The 6,075-nt window shown below is 46.7% G+C and overlaps 1 protein-coding gene across 1 annotated transcript in view; it reads left to right on the top strand.

Moving 5' to 3' along the window:
* The first annotated feature begins 537 nt into the window (after positions 1 to 537).
* The window catches only part of plekhh1 (pleckstrin homology domain containing, family H (with MyTH4 domain) member 1), a 27,624-nt gene continuing 22,086 nt past the window's right edge, over positions 538 to 6,075 (top strand). The window contains exon 1 of the mRNA XM_083683958.1: positions 538 to 730. The gene's annotated coding sequence lies outside the window, so the exon portion shown is untranslated. The remainder of the gene's footprint in view (positions 731 to 6,075) is intronic.

Here is a 6,075-nt window from a genome sequence, read left to right as displayed (position 1 = left end):
GGTAGAAAACCACCCTAATTATCCCCTCACAAAACTTTTATTGCGTAGCTAATGGTTCATTAATAGTTGCAAACTTTCACACTATGCTCTAACAACATTTCATTCTAGTAAAAGTCTGGGTAGCAAGCCATTGCTTCTGAACAAGCAGAATTAGGTCCATTTAGGAATTGGACAATAGTAAAATAAAACTATTCTGGGCACATCAGTACCGGCCTATAGAAGGTTTATCAAACATAGGCTATATATTCAGTAGTAAGCTACTAAATCTTAGTTAGTGAAATAATTGGCTTTAGGGGGCAACAAAGGTTTGGAAAAATCGTGGTTTCTGTTTACAGTAAAAAGCCGTTTTATAATAGAAAGTATATATCTTCAGAAAGAAAATCTAAAGTTGCGCTCTGATGCAATTTCCTGCGCAGTAGGTCCTACACAAGGGGGCCTGACTCCCGGCGAAATTTGATCCTGCATTTGGCCCTTTAAAGGAATAAGGGATGATCCTAGTGAATGGGGATCAGCGGCACGGCGGCACCGTCCCCTGAACTCTACGTGCAAGAGAAACATAAGGACAACCGGACGATATCAAAAATGGAAAGTTGAAAGAAGTGTTACCGTTACAGTCTACGGTGCACAGACAGAACGTCAGTGAAAGTAGCAGCGTTGAGTCGTGATGTGATTTGCTGGGGAAGGTTTACGTGGGGAAAGAAAGCCGACCGAGAGACTACAAAGTCACAAGGTAAGAGGTATTTCAAGAGTTCCGCAGGAAGGCATATATTTTCTTTTCTCATTTGATTTCAAGATCCTCTATTTTACTCCAGAGGTGATAGGACTACTACTGTAATATTCGTTCTGGGACTAAATCCGGACACAGTTTACAACACTAGTTGCAGATTTGGTGGGATGAGCTATTAATGAGCGAGGTTTCTGTAGAAGGACGTTTTTATGGTTGCCAGTTCAGTGTCTGACACACCTGTGCGTTGTGACCATTTTTGGACAGTATCAGCATTGCTGGTGCAGTTTTGACCTAGTCCTCGTGCAATGCTTGAACAGATATACATTATGCCGTTTTATCGCAAGCATTTAGATTAAATAATATTGTAAACATACCATTGGATTGGATTACCTTAAATAAAGATGAAATACTGTATCAACTTTATTACTTGAGAACACAGCTGTGTGTGTGTGTGTCTCTGTCTGTGTCTCTCTCTGTCTCTGTCTGTCTCTCTCTCTCTCTCTCTCTCTCTCTCTCTCTCTCTCTCTCTGTCTGTCTCTCTCTGTCTCTGTCTGTGTCTATGTCTCTGTCTCTCTCTGTCTGTCTCAACCTTCCAGGTAAATATTGCTCTGCCTGAGCTACTCCCCCTCAATCCATTCTTTTGAGTGGTTGAGAATTCCGCTTTTGAAACCCTCTGAATATTGGAGTGTGGTGTAACATCATTTTGAGCTGTGTTGTAAATCACAGGGCCTTACTTTTTGACATTGCTAAAAAATTTTTAAAAAAACCTGCATGAAATTGAATATCATATTTGTTTTTCTTTCCAAGTAGTTATGAAGAAAATCAAATGTTAAACTCAAAACACACAGGCTACATCCTAAACAGAATCCAGAATCCATTTGCAGACAGCATCAATCAGTTTGACTGCTGCAGCGTTTAAAACACCTGCCCAGGTAAATAGAATACGGTATGGATAGAGGAGGAGCTGCGTTCTGGCCTGTACTCTATGGGGTTGGTACCCCACTTACTCATGTCTACCCCACAACATTGCTTTCTCCTTCACAGCAGGGTAGTTCTTCATCCTGTGTGGAGGGGGAGACAGGGCTTCAGTGTCTGTGTGGCGGAGTAGAGGGACAGTAGGACTGGTGATGTTTACACCTCAGCGCAGAGGAATGTCTCGGGCTGTAGTTACGGGCTGAGACTGATAATGAATGTGGTCAGTTTACAGAAGCCTGTCATTAGCCTGCCCTGTGCACTGCTGCTGCAGCTTCCTCCGAGGAGATGAGAGAGAGAGGTAGGAGAGGAGGAGGAGGAGGAGGAGGAGGAGGAGGGGAAGGAGAAAGGAGAATGTAAGAGAGGAGAGAACGTGGGGAGGAGAGGAGAGGAGAGGAGGAGGTGAGGGAGAAGTGGGGAGAAGGTAGGAGAGAAGGGGGGAGTAGAGGAGAGGAGGAGGTGAGGGAGAAGTGGGGAGAAGGTAGGAGAGAAGGTGGAGAGGAGAGGGGAGGGGAGAGGAGGGAGAAGTAGAGAGAAGGTGGAGAGGAGAGGAGAGTAGAAGGTACAGTAGGTAGGCAGGCAGGCAGCCCTAAACTGTAGCTGTTCTAAACTCTTATTAGAAATACTGGAGATGACATATTTATAAAACCCACTATAGATGTTAGACCTTTACAGTACATTGGCATTATTCCAGGGTAACTCAAAGGGAATAACATATGTAATTACCTTGTATCAGGTACGCACAGGTAGTAACATAGTATTTATCACAGTTTCGCATGAAAATACATTGTAAAAGTAGTTGCAGTGTTTGCAATGTGAAAACCAGTTAAACCATTCTGTAGCTTTGTGCTCATGTGTCAAATAACAGCAACTACTTCTCCGTGAACGGGGTCAAAGGTTCAGAAACACCCTCAAGGACCTGAGTGAGTGTTGGTGATCTCTTCTCCCTGCTTATCTAAAATGAACAGTTACTGTGGTCATAAATTTGGGTCACTGAGACCAAAACAATGAGTCACTCGTTTAAACAAAAGTGTGGGGGATGTTCAACAGTGGGAGAGGTCTTCTCCTCAACAGTACAGAGGCAGCGCAGAAATAGGTTGTTAGATCCAACTTCTAACCTTGGAACCTACTTTTGACCACTCCTCTACTATACACACACTTTATTTGTTATTGTTACGATACGCTCTGTATCTTCTTCTGTCTCTCTCTATTTCAGACACTCTCTTACACACATACAGTACACACACACACACACACACACACACACACACACACACACACACACACACACACACACACACACACACACACACCAATGCCCTGACCCAGATTTACACACATGGTCCTTCCTGATTTGAGTCATTTGGGGGAGATGCCAAACTCTTGGGAAGCCAGTTGGATCTTTACAGAGACGATCCCAAAAAAACAACAGCAGGGATTTGAAATGTCTGGTGGGGATGATATCATTGAATCACCTAATCGCTTACATCACCACAGCTGCATGCTCAGCAGTGTGTGTGTGTGTGTGTGTGTGCGCGCGTGTGCGGGCGCGCACAAGCTCACAAGCGTTGAAGAGTTACCGCTGGCCAGGGAGTGTGTGTGTTGTGTGTGTGGTGATTGAGGAGGTACTCGTGGACTATATGATCAACCAGAGAGTTCTCTCCCTGTGCCCTAGAGACCTACACATGCCCTCTACCCTACTTAACACACACACACACACTCACACACACACACATACATACACACACACACACACACAGGTTAGGGGAATGACAGTTTTGCAATTGTAAGACAGAGGACAGAAAGAAGTTATTGTTATTACGGGACATGAAGAAGTTACTGTCTAAACGTTTAGTACGTAACTTGCCAGTGAGAGGGAGAGAGCCTCCGGCTTGTGTAAACTGTTTCAGATTCCAAATCTCACTCAGAGGATTGACACAGTTTTCAGTCATTGTCCTGTAGCCAGTGTGCAGTGTTTCCAGAGTTTTTCAATGTAGGCAAACTTGTATTTAGATTCCAGATATGTGGGAGAGCAGGATCCTTGCCGCGGGGTTTCCATTCAGTTGTCTTCCCCCGTGTTTGCACTGGCCCACAGTCTGTCAAGGTCTCCCAGCTGGACGAGAGGAGAGAGAGGCCCAGCTCCCCTCCCTCCCTCCATCCCTCCCTCCCACCCTCCCACCCTCATTGCCTCCCTCTCTGTTTCCTTCCCTCCCTGCCTCCCTCCTTCCCTCCCTCCCTCCCTCCCTCCCTGCCTGCCTGCCTGCCTGCCTGCCTGCCTCCCTCCCTCCCTCCCTCCCTGTCTGCCTCCCTCCCTCCCTGCCTGCCTGCCTCCCTCTCTCCCTGCCTGCCTCATTGCCTCCCTTACTCCCTTACACCCTACCTGCCTCCCTTCATGTAGCCAGAGAGCAGAGGAGTCAACCTGGCCTGCTCCTCTCCATCTTGGGTCGCCGCCAGCCTGGTCTGCCTTGGTGCTGGGTGGCCCAGCGTCTACTGAGGCTGAGATGGTGCTGGCCTGTGTTTGTTGTCATTGGGTTTCTGTGTCCAGTGCCACATGAAACTTTCCAACAACAGTGACGGTGACGGGCATGTGCTGTTCTCACGAGAGAGAGAGAGAGAGAGAGAGAGAGAGAGAGAGAGAGAGAGAGAGAGAGAGAGAGAGAGAGAGAGAGACTCTTCCTGCTGTAGTCTCTTCCATTACAAAAGTGAAAGGTCAGATATGACATTACACCCACATTGGGAACTGACTTCATTTTTGATAAGCAAGTAATGTGGTTCTACTGTTATATACCCGCGATATGCACACCATTTTCACAAGGTTCTGTGGGTGAGTGCAGAGATGTGGCTATTTGTAGACAATGGCTTAGTTCCCCCTCCTTACGAAATCCTGTTCTTGACACTTTGTGATTATTCAGTTGGGTTCCTGGCACTGGTTGGCGAGGGCTGAGTGAGTCTCTTCCCCCCTCTATGTTAAACAAGCTCAGAGTGCTAAAGGAATTGTTCCGGAGGAGAATTAGTATGTCGGTGCTAAAAGTGTTAAACCAGCAAATGGTTTGTTTGCACCCAGCTGTCTTGGTGGAGGCCGGGGGGCCTAGCAGGCCTGCTTGAGGCTGACCTCTGTTCCTTACACCCCCGTCTTCCTCAACCCTGGCTGGGTTTCCTAAACCTCCGTCTCCAGAGAGAACCATCCGGAGCTGGACAGGGGTCTGTGGCCGTGTTTTGCTTCTGTAATTTGTTTGCTAGCCTGTATTTATGAGCATGCTAATTGTAGAGAGCGCCATGGTGCAGTTTTAGCCTGCTGGACTTTGAACGTCTGCTGTGCTTGCCCGACCGTGACTGGCTACGGCTTTGTGTCTGCCATGTCTGTCTGTCTGTCTGTCTGTGCGTCTCTCAAAACGTGGTGTCCACTGACCTCTGCACTATGCACTCCAGTTAAGTTAAGTTAAGTTCAATGCTATTATGCTGAATAATCACAATGTATAATCATAATATATGAATGTACATCTTGGTTTTATAAGGATTGTTCTAGAGGGCTTGTTTCTCAAGCTTAACATGATTGGAATCTGCATGTCCACCACAGCAATAATTTTTAAATAGGTTTGCTATTGAGTTATTGCTTTTTTCATTGAATTCCCACCACAGAGGCTCGAGCCTTTGTGAATGATGTGTGTGTGAGAGACAGTAGTATACATCTGGCCAGAGAAAATGGCAACTAGTCAATCTGTCTCAGGTAAAAATAACTTCAGTGCCACAGTTTCCCACATTCAGAGCTCTTGCCCATTCACTCTCACACATTCTTTCCCCCTTTCTTTGCCTAGGCGAACTCACAGCCCCCCCACAGCCCCCCCCCCCCCCCTCCACATCCGTGATGGGACTGTCATGCAGAAAGACACTATTGTGCCGGGGCTGGGTCTCGTTTCACTCTGGCCCTGTAATTAAGAACGGATTGCATGGCTGGAGATTTGGGTGTGGGGGCGGGGGTGAAGGGGGTGAAGGGACACAGGGATTGGGTTAGTGGGTAATTTGGTTAAAAAGCAGTGCCTGTCCCAGGAGCTAGGACACATGAACACTACACCCCCACTGACAGGTGACCTGCAGAGGTTTTGTTCACTCTCTGTGTGTGTGTGTGTGTGTGTGTGTGTGTGTGTGTGTGTGTGTGTGTGGGTGAGAGAGAAACAGAGAGTGAGTGAAAAGAGAGAGGAAGCATTTATTAAACTGTGTCATCATGAACTCATCAATGATTGTTGCATTTTTGCAGCGAGTCATCGGAACTGTGGTCAATGAGGATCGTTTTAGGGGTTTGGAACACTGCTTTTTCCCCCCTGTGTTCCCTAATAAAAAAAAGCCTGAGGTGGTGGAAGAAGTGACTTGTGTTTGCT

Source organism: Argentina silus (assembly GCF_951799395.1).
Source record: "Argentina silus genome assembly, chromosome: 13".
Classification (NCBI taxonomy): Eukaryota; Metazoa; Chordata; class Actinopteri; order Argentiniformes; family Argentinidae; genus Argentina; species Argentina silus.
This window is presented reverse-complemented; position numbering and strand designations above follow the sequence as displayed.